Raw genomic sequence first — 23,647 nt, forward strand, 5'->3', positions numbered from 1 at the left:
TATGGGCCAGCCAACAGCTAGATTTTAGCCCAGTGAGACCTGTTCTGGACTTCTGACCTCCAGAACTAAAAGACAATAAATTTGTATTGCTTTAAGCCATTATGTTAGTGTGAAATGGTTATAGCGGCAATAGAAAAGCTAATACAGCCCCCAATCAATGTGTAAGTAAAGAAACTAAAGCCCAAAGAAGAAGGAAGTGGCCAGGGGTCCCTCCACTGTGGGCAAAGACCCAAGGAGGGGAAAAGCAAATTCCTCCACCCTCGATGCGCTTCCTGTCCCAGGGAGAACCCACCTCTCCTGCTCTTTATCATTTAGCCACCTTGATTACCATTTGTAAGGGGGAAATGCAAGATGTTACATAGAAGAATATGGACAAATGCTAGAAAGTTCCAGGGAGAAGTTCAGCTCAACAAAAGGAACAGCTAAGCTGTCAGATGTCCAAACGCAATGGGATACCCCGCAGTGGGAATGAAATGTTCTGTCTCAGGAGGTGCACCGATAAGTGGGTACAGCATTTTCTGGGGATGCTGAGAGAAGCTTCCTCACTTCGGGAGGAATGTGAAACCAAAGGATCTCCATAAATTGATGATTTGAGAGGGTTCTAGATTTCTAGACTTTTTACATTGAAAACAAGGCTCTAGATTCCCTCTGAAGTTGTAAAACCTGACTCTCCCCTTCAATAAAGTCTTAGACCCCACACCATCTCTCCACACATCCTCAGTTTTCTGGTGTCCCATGAGCTCAGAGAGAAAAGCAGGAAGAAGGAAAAGCAGGGCTTCCCTTGGGAGCCCTGAATAAACTATCATTTCTAAACAATTATTTTATTATCAGGGAATCTTTCCAGCTGGCCTCACCCAGACACATCTCCTGAAGCAGGGGAAAAGGCTGGAGGTACAGGATTGCATCTGCGGGCTTTTGAAGCTCTCTGCACAAACACCCCCTCAGGTCCCAGCCCCGCTTCCATGAACTTTACACCCCAGCCCACACCCTTCCCTGCCAGCCAAGCCAGCGTGGGAAATGGGCAGAGGCGTCCAACTGTACAGAAAGAAGCCTGTTGTTTCCTAGCGTGGGGCAGACTTCCTCCCCTGGCCCAGGAGGATATCCTCGCCGGGGCCCAGGGAGTTGCTAGGACAGCCCTCTGCCCGCTCAATGCGGGGACCGGTCCTCATCTCCACACCAGTCATGCCAGGCCTGCACCGTCAGCCAAATGGACTTGGAAAGAAACACAGTGGTTTTGTTTCCTCCTTACGCTCCAGCCACCTCCCTGCTGATGGTGGGTAGGTTCACACTCATGTTCTCAAAGTGCAAGCAGAAAACCTGCTTCTCTCTCAGAGCCACTCAGAGAACATCCACCTTCCCAAAGAGAGAGGCCAGCCACCTGATTTGGGGGGAGGGAGCAAGGGGAGGAACAGATAATTCCATCATCTTATACTTGCCTTCAGTGGGATCCAGTGAAATGATGGGTGCTCTGTAATCAGGACTATAGGGTGTAAACCCGGGTTCTGGGGTGACATACTGTTTCTTTAGGTCAGCTGCAGGCAGAAACCAAGAACGTAACCCACTAACCTCTCTAGGGTCCAGAAACAGAGCAGATATTTGGCCTGGCCTTGGTTGAGAGATGGTAAGAAGGCTAAGATCACACACAGGCTTCAGAATCAGACTGCCTGGTTCAAATTCCTCTGATACATGGGCTGGCTATGTACTGTCATCAAGCAAGTGACTCAGTTACTTGTGAGCCTGTTTCCCCCCTTTGAAATATGGTACTACTAATATTGATCTTGCTATGCAGAATGGACTAGGAAGGATAGTAGTCCTTTGCTATGCAAAGTATGCAAAGTGCTAATTAAGTTGCCTGGCCTATTGGGGCGCCTGGGTGGCTCAGTTAATTAAGTATCTGACTTCAGCTCAGGACATCGTCTCACGGTTTGTGGGATCGAGCCCTGCATAGGGTTCTGTGCTGACAGCGTAGAGCCTAGAGCCTGCTTCAGATTCTGTGTCTCCCTCTCTCTCTCTGCCCCTCCTCTGCTCACACCTTGTCTCTGTCTCTCAAAAATAAATAAATGTTAAAAAAGAAAAAGCTACAAAAAATAAAAATAAAAATAAATTGCCTGGCCTATTAAGACAGAGCTTAATGAGTGGTACCTTTAAGCATATAGATCAGTGGATCATTACGTCTCTGCCAGGTCTGTTATTCTGTAGTTAACCTGGTAAAGACACCTCAGTCCATCCTTCTTGATTACCCTGTAACCATATGGATTTAGATTTTCCAGCTGGTCTCCTTCTTTCAGCCAAGCCCTTTCAAGCCAAAACCAAAATATGGTAGTAATAATAATAATAATAATAATTGTAATAAATACTTTATTAAACTAAAAAAAACCCTGAACCTGCAATTTGGGTAAGCGGCCACTAGGTGGCAGAACTCTGAATGGCAAGGTCTATTATAAGTCCAAACTTTGCCTAAAGATTCAGAGGTAAAGTTCTGCTCATGTAGCACAGGCTAGTAATCATGAAATTTCTTCACGCATTCATTAAAAAATATCTTTATTAAAATAAGAGCCTTAAATAAATTCAGCAATTTATTGGCAGGTCCTGCCAGGTGCTTAATCTTATTTAATCCTAAAAAACAATCCTGCAGAAGCTGACATATTACGGCCACTTTTGGAAATCAGGAACTAAAGGCTCAGAGAGTCTCAGTGACCTGCCCAAGGCCACACAGCCTATTATGTCTTAAAGGAAAGATTTCAGGTAAGAATGAGCACCTCTCCCCTTTCTGCCCTGAGGGTTCTCCCTCAGCTCTGGGTGCCTCCAGTCCCACATGGCCCCGGGCAGGCAGCTCTGGTCTTCATTTTACCATTTACGAGACAAGATGCCAGTGGACTATCTCAGTGCCTTCCAGAAGGGAAGTGACACAGGCCAGGCTGATTTGACGCCTCCAGTGTGTCTTCCCTAGTCCAAAGGAGGTCTTCTGTTATTTAATAAATAGAGGTGAAGAAGAGGGCTCTTCCCTCCTTTTGGCCCATAGGATTAGTTTGCCTTAAAAAGAAATTTCTGAATTACCTTGGGGCATGCCCTTAATACTTCGCTGCCTCTTTTCTTTTTTGTTTGTTTTTGAGAGAGAGAGAGGCGGAAGGGGCAAAGGGAGAGGGAGAATTTTAAGCAGGCTCCAAGCAGAGCCCAACTCGGGCCTTATCTCAAGACCAAGAGACCATCACGAGATCATGACCTGAGCTGAAATCAAGGGTCAGATGCTCAACCGACTGAGCCACCCAGACACCCCTTCCCGACCTCCTGAATCAAGATTTGACTTGGTTTCCTTCTATCAGATCCCTAGAGGGAAACTCCCTTGCCTGCATTTTGGTTATCAATGACTGTGATTCCAGTGTTAGGCACTTTCCACCTGCTTCTTCTCATGTCTCTCTCCCCCAGCACCCCATCAAGTTGCCATTCTGGTGGGAGGGGAGATAATAAAGCAGTATACACAGAAGTGAGTCAGACATCATCCTGAAGCAGTGAAGAAAATAAGCACGGTGATGCAGCTGAATCAAGGGTGCGTAGGGATGGCCCGGGAAGGTCTCTCTGCGGGGGCGTTAGAGCCAAGGAAATTGAAATCAAATTGCCTGGCCTATTAAGAAAGAGCTTAATGAGTGGTACCTTGAAGTATATAGATCAGTGGATCATTAAGTCTGCCAGGTCTGCTATTGTGTAGTTAACCTGCTGAAGATACCTTAGCCCATGCTTCTTGGTTACCCTGTAACCATATGGATTTTGATTTTCCAGCTGGTCTCCTTCTTTCAGCCAACCCCTTTCAAGCCAAAACCAAAATATGATGATAAAAAATAATAATAATTTTTTTTTTTAACGTTTATTTATTTTTGAGACAGAGAGAGACAGAGCATGAACAGGGGAGGAGCAGAGAGGGAGACACAGAATCCGAAACAGGCTCCAGGCTCTGACCTGTCAGCACAGAGCCCGACGCGGGGCTCGAACTCACGGGCCGTGAGATCATGACCCGAGCCGAAGTCGGACGCTTAACCGACCAAGCCACCCAGGCGCCCCAATAATAATAATTTTTTAATAAGAAAAAAAACCTGAACCAAGCGGACCTCATAGGGCTGAGCAGCTCCACCTTCTCATGCTATTTCTACAGCGGCCGCCTGAGGTGCCTCGGCTGCCAAGCGGACAGCCTGCGCCCTCCATGCCCAGACAGTGTAGACCTAACTGGCCCATCATAGGACAGGCCGCCCAAGCAGCTCCTCCAGCCACCATATCTCACAGATCAGCAGGGGGGTTCTTCCCAGTCACAGAGCTAGGAGCAACCCAGACGACCCCAACCCCATGTCTTTGGTTGGAGCCCATTGTGCCCCATCAGGCTGCAAGGGGCCCAAGCTCAGGTCCTGGAGAAAAGCCCCTAAACAGCTTCAACCTCCCTGGTCCCTCCTTCTCTGCACCATTCTTGGGAAGCACCCCACCCAGAAGGGGAGGAGGGGGCATGAGTGCTTACATTCTAGCCTCTGTCCCGAGGGGAGCCCATCCTCAGGGCTCAGGGCTCAGCCTGGGTCAAATCTGTCAGTCATTAGTGCAGTGGGGCCTAGAGCGTCATGTTCCCATGCCGGCCGCCTTAGTTTCACCTTATCTTTGTGCCTCTCTACTATTTCTTACCCAGTATCTGTCTTTCAATCTGTTCATTTTCTCCTTAGAGTTATCCTTAGGTATACATACTAGCTGTATTTTCTCAAATGTGCACTTAAGTACTTAGCTATTAAAATGAAGTAACTTCAGAGTGCCTGGGTGGCTCAGTCGGTTAAGCATCCGATTTCGGCTCAGGTCATGATCCCACGGTTCGTGGGTTCAAGCCCCACGTCGGGCTCTCTGCTGTCAGCGGGAAGCCTGCTTTGGATCCTCTGTCCCACTCTCTCTGCCCCTCCCCACCCCCCTCTCTCTCAAAAATAAACATGAAAAAAATTGTTTTTTTAAATGAAATAACTTGATTCATGCCCCCCCCCCCCCCAATTCACCAAGCAGACCACACTTGGGAGACTCCTGAGTTCACTCATTCACAGGCACTGACCTTATCCCAGCCTCCCACTCTTGCTGGCCTGGGTTCCTCCCCTGGAAAATTCTGAACAGTAGCATCTGAGGTCTTTCCAACCCAACGCCTGGTCTCCCTGGGTCTGGCACCTTCACCGGCCAAGGATCACGTCATCCTTGTACTGGGGCCAGTCTTGATCCCACCACGAAGTCACAGGTTCCCTACCTTTAGCCAGCATCCACCAGCCCACCACAGCCTCCATGTTTGACCCAGTCTCCCCTACCCCCATCCCTCAGGGTCCTCCCCCCTCGCTTGTCTCCCCCCAACCCTGCTTCTCTATGTGCACAAGCCTCACAGCCCTGCCTCTGGCCGAGCCCCCCAGCACTCCACTCACGGTCCCCACTCTCCTGGTCCCAGTGCCACCTGCTACCCCAGCCCCCTCCTCCTGCCTACCAATAAGTGGAAGTATGGGGGTGCTTCTCTGCACTTCAGGGTCCCTGTCTGTACAATGAGGGTGGAAAGACGCAAATAAATTCTTATTTCAGGCCCGTATGTGGCATTCAGTGTCCATGGAACCACATGCAAACCTTTTCGTGTTTTGACTTTCTTATGTAAAGAATGAAGGGGGCTCTGGCCAAAAACTGGTCAAAGCCCCAGGAGTAGATGCTCTGAAAGCCTTCCAGCTCTCACTCACCTCCTCGGAATCCTCGCATTTGGGACCCAGGGCGCAACTGGCCTCAGTGAGAGACTTAAAGCCCCCTCATCTCTCCCTGAACCCCAACCTTCATGACCAACATCTCCTGCAACAAGAAAAGAAAGAGAATCACATCGAGGGTTCGATGCCTTCTACTCAACTTAAGAGCCAAAGGGAGTTATTTTTAATAGGAGAAAGAAGGTAAACTTCAAGAGTCACCCCAGGACCCCCGGGCCACAGCGAGCTCTCAACCCCATGGTGGCTCCCCCGGGAACCCAGAACAGGAATGGCAGGACCAGGGCCAAGGGCCAGAGGGAGGGAGGCTGCAAGACCAGGGAAAGGGAGAGGGAGGACCAGAGGGAGGATCGGGAGGGACACAGGACGCTTGGGGGAGAGTCCACAGGGAGCCAGAGGACAAAAGAAACAGATTCGGCTCAGCACCCACGCAGCCGCTAAAACGTCCAAGCCCTGCCTGGGAGGATGTTGGATAAGACGTCCTCTAAAATCTCTTCCATTCCTTGGGTCGCCTGGGCGGCCCAGCCGGTTAAGCATCCAACTTCAGCTCAGGTCATGATCTCATAGTTCGTGAGTTCAATCCCCACAACGGGCTCGCTGCCGTCATCCCAGAGCCTGCTTCACATCCTCTGTCTCCCTCTCTCCATGCCCTGTGCATGCACTCTCTCTCTCTCTCTCAAAAATAAATAAACATTTAAAAAAAAAAAAATCCCTTCCATTCCTGAGAGACTTGGATTCTTCCTCAGGACAAAAGCGAAGACTGGGGCCTGGGAAGGCAGGGGAGACGGCTAGAGAGAGGCCTCCGTGGGTGAGTCCGGCCAGGATCAGAAGGGAGGCATGCACAGGCCACCACTGGGGTCTCTTGACCTATGTCATCCCACTGCCCCCTGCTTGTCACTGCCCCTGCTTTTTGCACCCGCCCCCTCACATAAGTCCTCACAGGAACTTCACAGGAGGACGAGGGTCTAGCCAGACAACAGGATGGGGGGCAGGCTGAGCTAAGGAGGGAACCGCAGGGTAGAGGAGGCGGAAATCCAAGTTGTGAGAGCAAAAACAAGCACTCATCGGGGCAGGCGCTGTGCTCTATTCTTGAAGCACAGAGTATCTCTGGCCCTCACAGTGCCCTGATGAGGGTGGTGGATGAGGAGACAGGACAGTGGGGACGCGCAGCCTGTCAAGTTCATGAGCCACGGAAGCAGGATTGGGCCCCAGGCAGTCCCACCCAGGCCCACAAGACCAGAACGGTGCCGTGGAGTGTGAGGAGGGGCCGGACGCACAGCGGCTTCAGTCCCTGAACTAATTCACGCAGACGCCCCGTGCTGCTTTAATAACTAGAGCAGCAGGAAGCATGCTCAACTCCAGAAGCTTTCCTGCTTCTCCCTACCCGCCCCCCAGTTCAGGGCATGAGCCTTTCCTTTCACCTTTACTTCAAGGATGGTCAGGCTCTCCTGGAATGCTCAGTGTGCACTGTGGGACCAGGTCAAATGGAATCCTGTTAGACCTCAGGGCAAATTCCAGAAATGACTCCACTCCTCCTCATCTCAAGGGGCAGTCGGGCAGAGCAGGCCTCAGTCCCTCTCTTATTTGTGTGGCAGGTACATGAGATCATTAGCAGGGCACTATCTATCCCGTCTGCATAGTATCGGGGCTCCACTTACATTTCACAACACAGTGTACAAGCAGTGTGGGTCCCAAGCGTGTCCCAGATTCCACACAGCTGCTGCCACTGCCGTGAGGGACAATGGCAACAAAGCCGGTGACGATGACCACAGGCTGCTGCAGACACATTGGGTCCACTTATCATTTCATTCTTGCGCCTTTTTGAAAACAGGGTAGGAGGCTCAGAAAAGCCAAGCAATTTGCCTAAGGTCACACAGCATGTTAATCGGCAGAATCTTCAGACCCAGCTACCACTGGTTACCATTCAATGCCAAAGTCCTACCCTTGCTGCTAGGGCACTGCTGTTGGGGTGCCCCAAGCTCAAGCTCCACCTCCAGCAATTCTTCTCAGGGACTGCAGCCCAGAACCTTCTGCCATCTATACAGTGGTCTTTCCCTCACGGGGCTCATTAGCCTCCACCCGCCGACAGTTTACTCTTTGCTGGTCAGTGTGGTCTGCTTGCTCACAGCTCTGGGCATGGAGCTGAGCACAGGGCCTGGCGTGCCATATGCTGAAGGAATCGACCAGTGGACATCCCTACTGGGTCCTTGACCACCGCAGTGTCTCCTGCATGACGCATATGCATCAGTTCAGCAAGGACCGCACCCCTTCTTTGTCCCCACCACAGCTCCTTGCAGGTCGGAGGGGTGTCATCCCCCTGGGCGAAGGAGTCTCAAATGGACGACGTGGTAGGAAAAGCCCTGGGTTCAAGTCCCAGCTCTGCCACTAACATACTGTCTGACTGAGATGGCTCAGTGTCTCTGAGCCTCAGTATGCAGGGCAGGGGTGGGTGGCCCTGGGTTTGGGGGAGGCTCTCGGAGGCCAGGCCCTTCACCAATTCGCAAGGAGCAGCCTAGCCGCCGTCCCACACTGCTGCTGGAAGCATGCCTGGTGGAGGATGTGGGTTATTCCTAACCAAATGCACTTCCTCCAGTTTGTGAGGACAAGGGGAGGTACAGGAGTTCCATCCTTACGCTGGACTTCCTTTTCCATGCTGCTCACGTTCAACTCTGCTCAGCAGCCGCCTAAGGCCGGTGACTTTCACTGTCCTGGCCACCAAGCCCTCCTCCCTCCTCACCTGCTTCCCCAGTGGCGGCTGTGGCATACTCCAGGCACCAGGACCCGCACTCCAGCAGGGAGAGACAGTTGTTTCTCCCTTTTACAAAGAAAGAAAGAGGCAAACGGGACTCAGTGAGTCTCCTGAGGTTGTGAGTAAAACCGAACCGGCTAAGACAGAAGAAACCACAAAACAGAATCTCAAGCCACATTACCTCCATGAGAAACATTACCTGCCGGCACCAAAACAGTCAGTTAAAAAACTTAAGGCCATGGAAAACGCCTTCTATAAACCTTAATAAAGATTAATAAGTCCTTAATAAAAATATATTAGCCAATATAACGCCATGAAAAAGTCACGGACAATAAGATCTGATTTTTTTTTTTTTTTAAAGGAAAAACGTACAGGGGAAGAAAGAAAAAAAGGCATGTTCATGGTGGTCGCTTCTAGAGAGTGAAATTAGGTGTGGTTTCTATTTCCTTTTGAAGCGTGTGTCCATTTCTTCAATTTTCAATCTTCAAATTTTCTTCAATAAAGATGTAATTCGTTCATAATAAAAAATCTTACACAAACTTTTGTGTTACACTTAAAAAACAAAACAGGAGAGGCGTCTGGGTGGCTCAGTCAGTTAAGCATCCGACTTTGGCTCAGGTCATGGTCTCACAGTTTGTGGGTTCGAGCCCCACATCGGGCTCTGTGCTTACAGTGCGGAGCCTGCTTCGGATTCTCTCTCTCCGCTCCTCCCCAACTTGTGCACATTCTCTCTCAAAATAAATACACTTTAAAAAAATTTTTAAAAACTTAGAACAAAAATAAAAAACAAAGCAGTTACCCCCTACGTGAACCAAAGGAATTGTGAATGTGTAAAATTAATGGCCCGTTCTTTAATTAATTACATCTGCTTTAAAGTAAAAATTGGAGGGGCACCTGGGTGGCTCAGTCGGTTAAGCGGCCGACTTCGGCTCAGGTCATGATCTCATGGTCCGTGGGTTCGAGCCCCGCGTCGGGCTCTGTGCTGTCAGCTCAGAGCCTGGAGCCTGTTTCAGATTCTGTGTCTCCCTCTCTCTGACCCTCCCCCATTCATGCTCTGTCTCTCTCTGTCTCAAAAATAAATAAGAGTTAAAAAAAAAAAATTTTTTTTTAAATAAAAAAATGAAGTAAACATTGGAAGTAAAATGCAAAAACTGTATAGTTCTTAAATATCTGTTGAATTTTTTTAAAAGCAGGATATAAGTTCACAGTAGAAACACAAAATGCCATTGAACCTGGAAAGAAAAGGTGCAAGAACATACATGGGCAGAACAGGCCTGAGGTCAGCTTTGAATCCCATGGCAGTAAGCTCCCAGATAGGACCCCTGCTCCCAAAAGGCAGCACCGGGCCTGGCACGTGACCACACAGGAGATCTCACATGGATCAGATCCCTCAAGCAGGTCCCGCTACTTGTGTTTTGAGGTGTATTTCACAACGGTAACTGACATGCAGCTTCAGTGACAAGTAGAATCATAACGGTGATGATGTACGCAATGCACAGGTCTGTTTCCTTCTCATCCCCGCAGACTCTAAGCTCTAAGACAACGGGGACAGACTGTCCTGTTGAGTCTGTGCTCCTAGCACCCAATGCAGAACAGGGACTATGGCTCCATAATGAACAAATGAATAAATATATGACTGAATAGGTGAATGAACGAATGGATGAATGAACGGATGAGTAAGTGAATTCTGACCTAGAATAAGGGGCGAATTATCTGGCCAGACAGAGTCCACCCTGCAGAGATACGGGAGTTGGCCGAGTGACCTTCAGCCTTACCACGAGCTCTACCCTCACAGGGCCAACAGTGGCTGCCGATGACCACAGACAGTACACGCATGGGATGGAGGGATGAGGGTCCTGGTATAAGGGGGCAAGAAGAAGAGGTCCCTACCACCCAGGCTATTGCTATGAAGAGATTAATCCAGGACAGAAAATACCCCAAGCTGCCCACCTGGCCTTTTTTTAGAACATAAACCCCCGGGGCACCAGGACTCCCTCCCAGAGCAGTGGTGTCCCTGGGAGTCCAGGGCCTCCACATTATTCCCTGTCACTTCAGCTCTGTTACCAGTGGCTCCAGCCAGCCCAGCCCCCAGAAAAGCCTTGCTGGTTTCTCTGCATCATGACCCTGCCCTGGGCCCAGATATTCCAATTCTAAGAACCTCCCTCTTATGAAGCAACCCAATTAGCTCCCTGACCTCAGTTCTCTGCAACTCCCTGCGCAGCCGGGCGTTAAATCGCAGATCCAGGAGTGGAAATTGACTTTGCCGATGGTGGCTGTGGGCGCTGACACCATTAGGTGGCGAGCCGGCGAGGGAGCCCTCATCTGTTAGGAGGGCACTGCCAGAGCTGCTCTGAATCCAGGAAGGCCTCCATTCTGCCACTTCCGAAGGCCTTGTGGACCCTACTCATTCCAAACTAGTGCGGAAGCTCCAGCGACAGCCTAAAATGCATTTACTCACTCACCTCCCCCAGCCGGACACAGCGATCCCCTCAGGCGAGGCCAGCTCTGATTTAAAATGAGCTCATCATCTGCTCTGAAAAGATGCTCATATATGCCAGATCTCTTGATATAGACGACCTCTGCCCTCCCCCCCCCCCATCCTGTCCACACAGTCAGACGAGTGTTCTGTGAGCGACAAACCCTGCCACACAAGACCTTTGCACTTGCTGCCCCTAACTGCCTACAACACCTTTTTTCCAGAAACCTGCTTTCTTTATGATTTCTCTGTCATCCCACAGGGGCTTCCAGACCACCCTTTCTCATGGAGCTCACGGACCCCCCATCACATGTCCTTGTCTTACGGATTCTCTTCTCAGGGCTTATCCTCAGCTGAAGTCACCTTGTTTTCTGCCGCCCTGTGCCCAGCTCCCTGTGGGCAGGACTGGGCTCGTAGCTGTGTCCCCAGGCCCAAGCACACAAGAAATGAACTTAAACATAGGTTGGATGAGAGGGAAACATCCCACGGCCAAACAATGAATGAAGCAATAAGACCCAGGCTGAGGGGTCAGGAAGCCAGGTCCAGTCTTGGTGGGATATCAAACAAGCCACTGGACCACAAGGCTACAGCCGCTCAGTCCTTGTGGGGGGAACGAGGGTGGCAGACTGAGTCAAGTTCCCTAAGGTTATGGAAAAGGAGCATCTCACAGGAAGTAAGTCATGTGCAGAGTCTATAGGGGCAGGGAAAACCCCCAGGTCCCCTCGGAGTTGTGTGTCCTAGAGCTTCTAGATAGAGGCCAGGCAGAATCTAGTGACAGTGACCAGACTGTGCAGCTGTTACTATGACCAAGAACAACAATGAGCATAAGCAAGAATCTAGGACATAAACTCCCCCAGGCCAGGACCCTGCTTCTTTTCTGCTACACCCCCAACATCTGGGCTAGCACTGGCACATACAGGCACTTGAGGAAGTTGTGTTTTTTTTCATAACTTGTTTTTTACAAATGCCTCCTACGTGGTAAGTACTTGGTATTCAAAGTCCACCGATTCTCCAAATCACAAAGCTTTGTGGCTAGGACTCCCATGATGACCTCAGAGATGTGAAGTAAGAGGTCCTACCAACAAGGCAGGGCAGAACAAGGCCTTGACCCCAGGGTGTCAGGCGCCAGAGCCCGGCTCCCTGCTTACCCGGCCGCCACGCCTCCTGCAAAGCCAAACAACGATAATGACACCATTTACCAAGTCCCATCATGTGCCAGACGGGCAGGGCGCTACCACTGTGGTCGCAGTAATCCCTTCCAGCAGCCCTCTGCCCTCCACAGAGAAGGTAACTACAGCCCAAAAGGGTAACATCACCTGGTGCAGAGGCTGCAGCTAACAGCTGGCAGAAGTGGGGTCCGATCTGGAGATTTCTCAGTTCTAAAGTACAGCCTCCTGGGGTTCAGCCACACTGCACTCCCATGGAAGGGAGAGGCTGTCACGGAAGCTGGGATAATTTACTATAAAAATCAGAATGCTCTCGAAGAAACGACACGTTGCCCATGGCTCCTGCTACAGCGAGACAACTCAGGACCCCACTCCTAGTCAGGCCTGCCTCTGACTTAGGACTCTGGCAGGTTCATTCTCTCTGGGCCTCAGTTTCCCCACATGTTTAACCAGGTGACGAGCCTCTGGAGCTCTAGGAATCCCAACTCTATCGCTCCCTTGAACCTTAGTAAATATTAATGCAGTATTATGTTTTTACAGCTTTCCACAGTTTATAAAACACTTTTACATTGATGATCTCACCCATCCAATAACCCACCTGTGGAACGAACATCCTGACTTACAGAGTGGGAAACAGTGACTCAGTTTAGGTGACTCAGCCAAGGTCACACAGTGGGTAGGTAACAGGACTAGCATCTGGATCCCGGCCCTACCTAGTCCAGTAGGCTTTTTCCTCCAACTGGGCTGCCTGCTGGAGGAAGGTTGGGGCCCCAGAAGACGCCAGGGTATTGGAAGGGAAAGTAAGGAAAAACAAGCATACCCCCGAAAAAATCAGTAAGAAAAGAATTAACAACACAATAGGCAGTTCTTTGGAGACGAAACACAAGCAACCCTTAACCAGGAAGGAAAGTCTGCAAATTAAAACTCCAAAGAAACACCAGAGTAACAGAGATCAAAAAAATTTAATACCACGCCGTGTTGGTGAAGGTGTTGAGGAAGCAAGCGGTTCTCATGCATTTCTGTGGAAATGTAAAACTGATCAAATGTCATCAAAGGGACTGTGGCAGTCGCCATCAACACTGTAAACGCATACACCCTTTCACTGGACAACTGCCCTGGGAGGTATTTTTCCTACACCTCTGCCACACACGTACAAAATGACACAAGATGTCCACTGCCTGGTTTATCTCTGGAAGAACATGTTGGAAGTTGGTGGTGGGGGGGGCGCCTGGGTGGCTCAGTAGTTGAGCGTCCGACTTCGGCTCCGACTTGTGAGTTCGAGCCCCGCGTCGGGCTCTGTGCTGACAGCTCAGAGCCCGGAGCCTGCTTCAGATTCTGTGTCTCCCTCTCTCTCTGCCCCTCCCCGGCTCGTGCTCTGTCTCTCTCTCGCTTGCTCTCTCGCTCTCAAAAATAAACATGAAAAAAACCTTTTTTTTAATAATAAAATAAAAAATTTTAACAATATAAAAATATAAAAAAGAAACATACACTTAGATAGATACGACATACATTGTGTGGACTAAGAGCCAAACTTCAGGAGTGGTCAAACCCTGAAGTACAATGGCCCACGGTCATGTGAAATACTTGGAGGTGGTCAGATATTGTCCAAACGTGGTACTGCCTGAGTGAAAACACTAGCAGCTGCTGTGGGGGCCTTGTATCTGTTTATGACCCTACAATTTGCAATTAGCTTTGAAACCCACGATATGCGCGTTTTCACAGCAGAGCAGGGACTGTTGCCATTTATGAAAGGCTGAAAGAGGTCACATGGTGAGTGACAGGTTACACCAGGACTGGAGCTGAGGTTCTCTCCCTGTCAAGGTCACGGGCAGAAATCAGCTCACAAATGCCAGCAGGGAGGCAGGGAAAGTGTGCCCAAGCAGGGCAACTTTTGGCTGGAGGTGGGACCTACAGTGTTATTTTAAAGAAAAAAAAAAAAAGCACTGCTTTTGACTGGTTATTTCTGGGTGCTGGATTATTTTCTGTTTTTTGTTTGGCCCATTTGTATTCTCTCAAATTTCAATAAATTAGTATCTGCCACTTATTCATAACAAGAAAATATATTTATATAAAAAAACAAAATGGATAATCTGCTACTTCGTTGAAAGGCACTGAAACATCCCAAACTGTTAAAGAATGGTTGTTTCTTTTTTTTTTTTTTTTTAATGTTTATTTATTTTGAAAGACAGAGGGTGAGAGCAAGGGAGGAGCAGAGAGAGAGAATCCTAAGCAGGTTCTGTGCTGTCAGCACGGAGCCCTATGTGGGGCCCGAACCCAGAAAGTGTGAGATCGTGACCTGAGCCGAAATCAAGAGTCGGACGCTCAACCGACTGAGCCACTCAGATGCCCCAAGAATGGTTGATTCTTAAGGGTAAGAGACTATATAGGATGGGTGGGTGTGTGTGGGGGGGGGGGGGGGGGTAACCTCACTTTTTTTGACTTATTAGTTCCAAACATTGGAAATTTTTAAACTACTATTTAAAAACTATTTAAACTATTTAATAGTTTAAATATTTAAAATATTTAAAAAATATTTAAACTACTATTTAAAAACACTTTCTAGTAAAAAAAAAAAATTAATTCATGTTCATTTTAAATACCTAAGTATATATATTGCATATGTGGAACCAACAACTAAAATCTAAAATGAAAGAAAGAATTCAAGGCAGTAAGTCATCTCTCGAAAACATTCTGGGGTTAATGGCAAATTATAGAGCAATTAAACAAACATCTGAGTTATAGTAATGTAAAACTGTTGTTTTAAAAATCTCATCATTTTTAGCTTCCTCTATTACCCGAAAGAACTGCTTTGAAATTAACTCGCTCCGTGAGGCTCAGAACAGACTTCCCCTGGATGCAGGCAGATCCCATCTCCCAGGCTGAAGCGGGGCCAGGCTGCCTGCGCGGGCACCCACCACGTACACATGGACCTGCCTGTCAGGCGTAGTCGCCTAATCCATGCGGCTGCAAAATCCAGCAGCTGGCGAGGGCCCGAGGGGGTTGGGTAGCTCCGGTGTTGAATTGCCTATTGGCCACATGGTATGGTAAGTGTGGTCACTCTTTTTCCACTTGATGTGAGCTTTCCTTAAATAATTGCAGACCTCGTGGTTGCACCCGGCAGGAGCTCTGCGTGAAAGGCACCAGGGCCCCGAGGATGGCCATCTGAGCCTCAGAGAGCACCCACGGCCGAGTCTGCAGACTCCCACAGTATCTCAGAGCTCACTGACACCTTCCCTCCCCTACTGAAGTATTTCTTCGCTGAAACAGCGAGGGCTGAAAGACAGTCTTAAAGATTACAAAATGATTCAAGATGGATAACACAGCACTGTAGAAAAAAAAGGAAGAAATCAATTTTAGGTATAATCCGCAGAGGATTTTGAATAATTTGCTCCTTTAAAAAAAAAAAAAAAAACCTGGCCCGAAGTTCCTAAATTGCGCCCAATCTTTCCACCCCCATAAGTGACTTATCCCAATGTTCCGTGATTCACCGGGGAGGTTGGAAATCGGGGATTCTCTTGCCTAGAGTTCCTCCTCTGCCTTCTCCTCCTTCCAAACCCACTCACTGCAGGCACATGATCCCACGACAAATTTCTTCCAACTTGGAGTTCAAAGAGAAGTCAGCACCTGTCACCGGGAAAGGGGACACAACCTGGAAAGTAAGAACCTGCGACGGGCTTTGCTCACTGGATGGAGGGAAATGATGTCGCCCAACTGAGATGTGAGAGTTATCTGGCTCCCTCCAGCTCCAGTAACTTACCTCCCTTTCCCTCCAGCACCTGGCGGTTCCGCCCCAAGCAGACAGCCCCCACAGTGGAATAATAATGAGTCACCAATGGCAGAGATGAGAGAGTTGGGGAAAGCCAGAGCCCAGAGAGAAGGCCAGACTTGTCCAAGATCACACAGCAAAGAGGGACAAGGGACAGGCAGGACCGGAACCCAGATCTTCTTCCCAGGCTCCCAAGGATAATGCTGCCACCACCATGGGACTCGGTCCTCAGCGCAGCTACAAACTTCTCTAAACAACTCTCTTCCCTAACTCTAACTCAGAGGGATCAATGGAAATTACACTTTTCAGGGGGAGTTGCAATTCTTGCAAAATCACACAATGGAAGGATGTCGCAACCTCAAGAAGACTGGGGATCACTGTTCCAAGGAGAATTCGAAATGATCCTGGGAACTCAGTCTAAGACAAGGCAGTGACTGGAATGACTGAGAGGCCCTTTCCAAGGCTACCCCATCTTGACCAGGTGGGTCTTGTGCCCCTCTCCAGGTCCACTTTGCACTTGGGGGCAAGGGGTGGGGGGGGGGAGCGTTAAGTCTCACATTCCTACCAAGTTCCCGCAACAGTGACCTTATTGGGCAAGACATTTCAACACGCCTGGCCTCAGGTTCTTCATCTGTAAAATGGAAATGAAAATCCTCCTGAGGACGTGAATTATGGATGTGGAACGCGCTGAGAATCTCACAGAAATGTGCTAAAAGGGTAACAGTGGTGGCAAGAGGAATAACAATAGTTAGACCACGGCAACACCTATCATTATCATCACTGCATTTACTCTGTAAAGCTACCAACCTTTCCCCTGTCCAGCAAGGACCTGGTGGGGGGACGGGGCCTGCTGCTTTATTGGGCAAAGGCCTTCAGTCAGGAGTGCAGGTGAGAAGCTGTGCCCCAGCCTTGTGTCTCCATGTCTAGGGCCTGCACAGACCACAGGGTGATGACACTCACCCACCCTGCCTGTGAGGCCCGGGGAAAACCTAGTCACCCTCCCTAAGACCTCCCCACTCCCCTGAGCAGCCTCCAGCTAGCTTTCCAGGCTGGAAATCTCAGCGCTCCTCTTTGTATCTCTTCCAGATACTCAGATCATCCTCTACGTCCTTCACCCTCACGGGAATCCTGGGAGCAGCGCAAGCCCTCCATCCTGGGGTGGGAGCTCCCGTCTCCCCTGAGTCACTCACGGCTCGTTCACCAGCCACAGGACGAACAGGGCCTTGTGACAGGCTGGTCTCTCCCTGCGATGCCCTTCCCCACCATGTCAGCCAGCTCCAGCTCACCTCTCCACACGCCGTCTGCTACACAGACTGTCTGGACACTCCCTCTGCACCGGCCACTTTCCATGGCCATCTGCAGATGGGTTCTTCCCGGGCCAAGGAGCGGGGCTTGTGCAAATCTGCAATCCTCGCTTCCCACACCCAGGGAGTGACTGCTGCGTGGACAGAAAAAGGAAGAGGCACCAAATGCTAACCTACAGTCTGTAATTCATGGGGTCTTCCAGTCTCCTCCACCAATGTGTCATCAAAGCAAGCGGTCACTGATTGTAACTATTGCTAATAACAACACCCAGGCACAGCACTCTCTTCAAACATTATTATCTTCTCGTTTCAACCGCCCACTGAAATACTGATTATTATCCCATTTCAGGTAAGGAAACTGAGACCCAGGCAGACTAAGTAACACGCTCTAAGTCACTCAGCTGCTAAAGATCCTAGACTCAGACTCTGGCCGAAAGCTCTAGTCTTAACTAACCTCTATCCAAGCCTGCCTTGTGCTGGCCCTCGAAATCCAGACCTCAGGCTAACGACTACCACTGGAGCCAGCTGACAGCTCTCCTTCCCTCGCTGTCCCACAACTGGATCACTGAAAACTTACCGCGAGGTCACCTGAGCAAAGGAGACCTTTCTCCTCATTCTGGAGTGGAATTTAAATCTCCCTCCTCCCCCTCATGCTTTTCACTTCATCCTTGAGCCCATCCTGCTCTCCCCAGGACTTGATCCACTAATCTGGGCCAACTGTGGCTCGAGGGAGAGGAATCTTGGGCAAAATATCACCACTGTCCTCTAGGCCCACCTGCTACAGTGTCCAGCTTACAGACCACCCCACCCCCACCCCCAGAGGTGGGAGACCGCCACCTTCCTGCTGGTGGCTGGGCTGCAAAGTACAAAGCAGGCGGCCACATCCTCGGCCACTAGGACAAAGAGCAAGTGCTGGAGAAGTTGAAGGCCCAGGGTGCTGCTGAGCACGACACGGGGCCGTACCCATGCAACAAGGAAGGGCTGTTGCCCAACCCTGGGGAGAAGGTGGCGTGAGGTCCCCGGGACACTGGGGTATGATTCCTGGGGGACAGGTCCCTGGTCACACCTGCCTGCTGGGCCCCAAATGGGGGGGCTGGTCAGTAAAGAAGCCATATCCTCCCGGTCCACCACTCACCCTCTGAGCCTCGAGTCCCTCACCTGAAGAATGGGGCTTTATCTCCGGGGGCTGCCAGGAGAATTAAGCGAGCTCACCCCAGTGGCCAGTACAGATTAAGGGCTCAAAGCAAATTCATTCATTCATTCATTCATTCATTCAAGAAACATTCAGGGACACCTGGGTGGCTCGGTCAGTTAAGCATCTGACTTCGACTCAGATCACGATCTCACAGTTGAGTTCGAGCCCCGTGTCGGGCTCTGTGCTGACAGCTCAGAGCCTGGAGCCTGCTTCGGATTCTGTGTCTCCCTGTTTCTTTGCTCCTCCCCTGCTCACACTCTGTCTCTGTCTCTCAAAACTGAATAAATGTTAAACAAGAAAAGGAAGGAAGGAAGGAAGGAAGGAAGGAAGGAAGGAAGGAAGGAAGATTCAGTGAAGGCCAATCACGTGCTGGGCCCTGGGCTAGGTGCTAGGGATACAGTGGAAACCACTCAGGCAATATACAGGCCTTGTAGAGCCTTTCATTCCCACAGGGGCAACAGGCAACCAACGAGGTACAAATTCAGAAACATGAGCGTATTTGGGAATGGTATGTGCCTTAAAGAAAAGAGAATATGGTGCTGGGATAGAAAGGGGTCAGAGCAGGAAGGTCAGGGAAAGCCTTCATGAGGACATGTCTCAGCAGATCTGGAGGAGGAAAGGGAACAGCAAACCATGATGCCTGGGAAGAGCATTTCTGAAAGAGGGAACAGCACGTGCAAAGGCCTCACTACACTAACTTGAAGACTATTTTCGTGATCACTTGAGCCACACCCCGTCCACTCCATAGAAGCGGCACATACAGCTGGGAGGACAGTGAGCTGGGCATCCGGAGAACAGGGTTCTAATCCCCTTGCTTCCCCTAAACCACCATATGGCTTGGGACCATGACCAACAAACACCCTTTGATCTGTAAGGGTCCCAATAAATCCAACGATCCCTGATCTGAGGATCTGTAAATGGCTTGCACTCCCTCAAGCTCCTTCCTTTTCCCCTCTTCCAATCCACCCACCTCTTGAAGTAATCCTGATTTCCCCCAACCCCCCCGAGTGGCCCCGTAAGTGAGGAGGCGACTGAGGATCAAGGAAGACAGATATAGAGATGAAGGCAATAGCTGACAACTGATCTGCTGCACTCTCTTGGTTCCATTTCCCCATCTGTAAAATGGGAATAGTATCCCCCCCGCCCCTGCCTACAACACAGAATTGATGTGAAGATCGAGTGGAAATGCCACATAAGGAAGCTACCCTGCTTTATACAGAAGGGGCTTCTATCTGCTTCTGGGTCTTTTGTATCCTAAGTGCTACCCTGTGTTCTGGACTAAGGCAGAAAGGACAGAGAGGGGAGGGAATGACAGAGTTAATGCCAGATACTCTACGAACAGTATCTGATTGTTCAAGACGAAAGCAGGGTGCCATGAGAGGGAGCCTTCTAAAAACACAGAAGCTTAAGGGCCGGCTCTCAAAGATTCTCATTCACTGAGTCTGGGACAGCCCCAGACGTGTAATTATTATTGTTTTAATTACACAGTTGATTCCGATATGCACTCATGGTTGAGAACCACTGATTAGTTCTACCAACCCTGGAAGGTAGGACATATTAGTATTCCCATCTGGGAGCTGGGTAACTAGAGCACAGAGCGGCTGTCTAACTCCTTGGATCACACAGCTAAGATCTGAACCAGACAGTTTGCTCTCATTAATCATGAGGCTACACATTTTTTTTTTTTTTTTTAGGTTTTATTTTTAAGTAATCTCTACGCCCAACGTGGGGCTCGAACTCACAACCCCGAGATCAAGAGTCGCATGCTCCAGAGACTGAGCCAGCCAGGTGCCCCAGGGCTACACAATTTCTTGAGGCCAGTCATACAGACTCCTACTGCATCTATACATACATACTCCTGTGCAGCCCTAAAAATACAAAAACCAACACCTCACATTCACAGTTAAACTGTTAAAGTTAACTGCATTAACTTTCAGAGAAACTTCTATGGCAGGACCGACTCCTTACTCACTTGGCATTATTGGGGAATAACGTGTGTTCACATAAGGCAAGTTTGTAGGTAACTTTGGAACTTTTCCTGCTTTTGATCGACTTCCTGTTTTAGGTGGTTAATGCCAAATTGTACTTCACTCTTCCTTGCTTCCTCGAACAGAGAACACTGGACAGAATATACCTCTCCTTGGGAAAATTTCTGTCTCTATGGCCCATTAACCTTGTAACTTCTGTAAGGTGTATTCCGGAACGAGAGGCCTCCTTGCCCCCTTACCAAACAGAAACATGTCCATGTGTTTCTACCTCTGATAGAACCGCGTCCCCACCCCCAACCTGTCCCATGCCTGCACACACACACACTAACTGAACTGGCTTACTGCTACTGAAGTCATGAGGTGTGGACAGGACTTCCAGGCTTGTAAGAATGGTGTGTAAACTAAGAGTGAGTTGGTCCTGAGCAGGAAGGGCGGGGCAGGGGGGGGGGGGTGGTGATACTATGCAGAACAGGGTCTTGAGTGGATTCTGTGCAAGGCAAGATTGACACCACGTGGAGTTAATTGTCTTGGGCTACAGAGTGTGGTCACTGGACCCTGAGGGCTCCCTCTCTCCTTTTCCTGCCTGAATTTCCCCCCTTTCTTCCTCCAGAGTGGAGGCCAGTCTGCCCCATTCCTCTGGAATAAGCACACGGGCAATGGCCAGAAGGCCCAAAGGAAGGTGCTGGTTTTGATCTCTTTGGAAGGTGTGGAAATATTAGACCAGACACCTCCCTGCAACCACAGAGACTCCTGAAGCCCTGAGCCCCTCCACAGTGGGGCCAGAGCAATGCCCTGTAACAGACTGGATTCCAGCAGTGGTTTAATGTTCTACAAAGACATGTCCACTGCAGATGTGTTCTGATAGCGGGGTTCTGGAGGCTCCAAAAAATGTTTGTCTTTGATTCCTTTGTGTGCAAGTCCTATCTTGGAGACAAGGGCAGCAGGCCCCTTGTGAAGACAGGTACAACTCCCCCAGTCCCCTCGCCCACACACCCCAACATAGTTCCAAGCAGAGAAGGGGCCTCTGGGGCCAAGCAAATGGTTGGTGAATTTCCTGAAAGCTCAAATAGCATTTGTTCAGACAGTCAGTCAACAAACATCTATTGAGGGCCTACACTGTACCTGCATCTGGTAAGGCACTGGGGGATCTGATGGTGAACCAGCTTGATGAGGTCCCTTTCCTTAGGGATCTCCGGTCCTGAGTGGGTAGAGGAGAGAACAGTGAAGAATAAACACATAAACAAAGGTTATCACAAGCTGGGACCAGAGTTTTGCATTTAACAAGGCTCTAGGGAAAGCCAGGGGTGGGGACAAACCTTGCACACAGTGGGCCCTGAATAAATGGATGTCTACTCTTCATACAAATCCTCCCCCAAAGCAACTCCCCTTCCGCACCCCTGTCTCAGCACCCCTGTCTCACTGAGGCCCCTGCACTCTGGGCCTTCTCTCTCACATCCCACTCACTTCCACTTAGCAACCTCCCCCCCCCTTTGCTGAAGCCAAGTGCAGATGCCTCCTTCCTGTAGCCCATCACCCACACTGGAGTCCTTTCTCTGTGCTCAGCCAGATTACCCACACTGCGGTGGTTAAGACCAAGTGCTCTGAAGCCAGGCAGACCCAGGTTCAAGTCCCAGCCTCTCCACTATCTGCCTGAAGGATGCGGGGCAAGCCACTGAACTTGCAACCTCTGCTTTCTGGTCTGTCATAGCACCAGACTCACCAGATGGTTGAGGATTAAACAAGATAATGCACCCGAAAGTCCCAGCCTAGAACCTGGCATGAATCAAGTGGTCATTAAGCGTTAGCTGTTTCTACGATTACTGTTATTAATAACAATATTAATGAAAACCTTTGCTGGAGCACCTGGCTGGCTCAGTCAGTAGAGCATGCGACTCTTGATCTCAGGGTCATGTGTTCAAGCCCCACGCTGGGCATGGAGCCTACTAAAAAGAAAAACAACAACAACAGAAAACCTTTGCTGACTCCTCCCTGCATGCCAAGTGCAAAGTCCTGGATGGTCAAAGCTCTCCCCTTTAGCCAGCTTCCCCATTTTGTTTTGGGGTGACTGGAGGGCAGGGATAAGCTCAGCAGGGTGGTAGAGTACACAGTGGGGCAGGGCACATGAGAGGTCTGTAATAGACGGGGGGATCACAGAGCAGAAAGGGCCCACTTGCAAGAGGGAGAATTAGATGCGGTGGAACTCACGCTGGGCCTTGAAGGATGCAGCCAGAGGTGGGGAGAGGAGACAGACGCCTCATGCTAGGAGTCCTAGCGGCTGCCTGGCACAGGAAGGAATGGCACCAACACCACAAACTCTGTGGAGTCAGCCTCAGCCTACTCAACTGTAAAATGGGGAGACCGATGGGCACTCCTTCATGGGTTCCTCAGAGATTAATGTGACTGTGAATAATTTACATGACTAACTTGGCATAGGACCTGACCGAGGAACCTGAGGCCAGACTGCGAACCCCGGACACCAGGCCCATGTTAAGATTATTATATTGTTCTGTTTCTGCAGCACCAGATCCAGCATGGCATAGTCTCATACTAGTTGAGGAACAAATTGATAGAAGGGTAGGCAGGCATTTGAGGCCTTGAATGCCATCACCAGGAGCTCACTTCTGCAGGCTGTGCAGGGTGGACCCGCAGATGTTTTGAACAGTGGCTGCTGTAGCCTCCGGGATCACGAGCAGCGCGGAGGCCGGGTCATCCATGGTGTCAAGGAGCCAAGACAGGGCCCTCCTCCCCAGCGTCCTGGGTACCACGCTTCCCGCGAGGAGGCTGAGACCAGAAATAAAGGCTCCAACAGCCACGTTGCCAAGGCTGTTTGCCATGGCAACCTCAGGGAGCCACTCGTGGGCCGGCTGCCGCAACTGCTCAGGGCTTGGTTTCTAACGTCTCCTCGCTCTCCCTCTGCTAAATGGCTGTGTTCTGCCAGGCAAGCAAGGGAGAAAACACGGCTGCAGGGCTGCTGGGGAACATCCCTCTCAGCCAAGCAGGGCTCGCCCGGCTGAGTTCCCAGACAGTGGGTCCCAGACAGCCGAGCGTCTGCTATCCAGAGCCAGCCCTGCCCATGTAGACAGGAGCTAGGGGTCCTGTCCTGCCTCTGCTAGGTGACCCGAAGCCAGTCCCTGGTCAGCTCCCAGCCTGTTTCCTCACTTCGAGGTAAGGGCACTGAGTAAGATGGTCTGTAAGGCACTCCAGCTCCCCGAAAGCTGTTTTCCACTGGTGTGTTTATACATCCTTGTCATTGTCATCATCCTAG

The 23,647-nt window shown here is 50.0% G+C and overlaps 1 protein-coding gene across 2 annotated transcripts in view; it reads right to left on the bottom strand.

Annotated features, from left to right (window-relative positions):
• Positions 1 to 23,647, bottom strand: part of PPARGC1B (PPARG coactivator 1 beta) — a 105,169-nt gene that overhangs the window by 72,881 nt on the left and 8,641 nt on the right. The gene's annotated exons all lie outside the window — the stretch shown is intronic.

This window comes from Panthera tigris, chromosome A1 (genome assembly GCF_018350195.1).
Source record: "Panthera tigris isolate Pti1 chromosome A1, P.tigris_Pti1_mat1.1, whole genome shotgun sequence".
In the NCBI taxonomy this organism is placed as follows: Eukaryota; Metazoa; Chordata; class Mammalia; order Carnivora; family Felidae; genus Panthera; species Panthera tigris.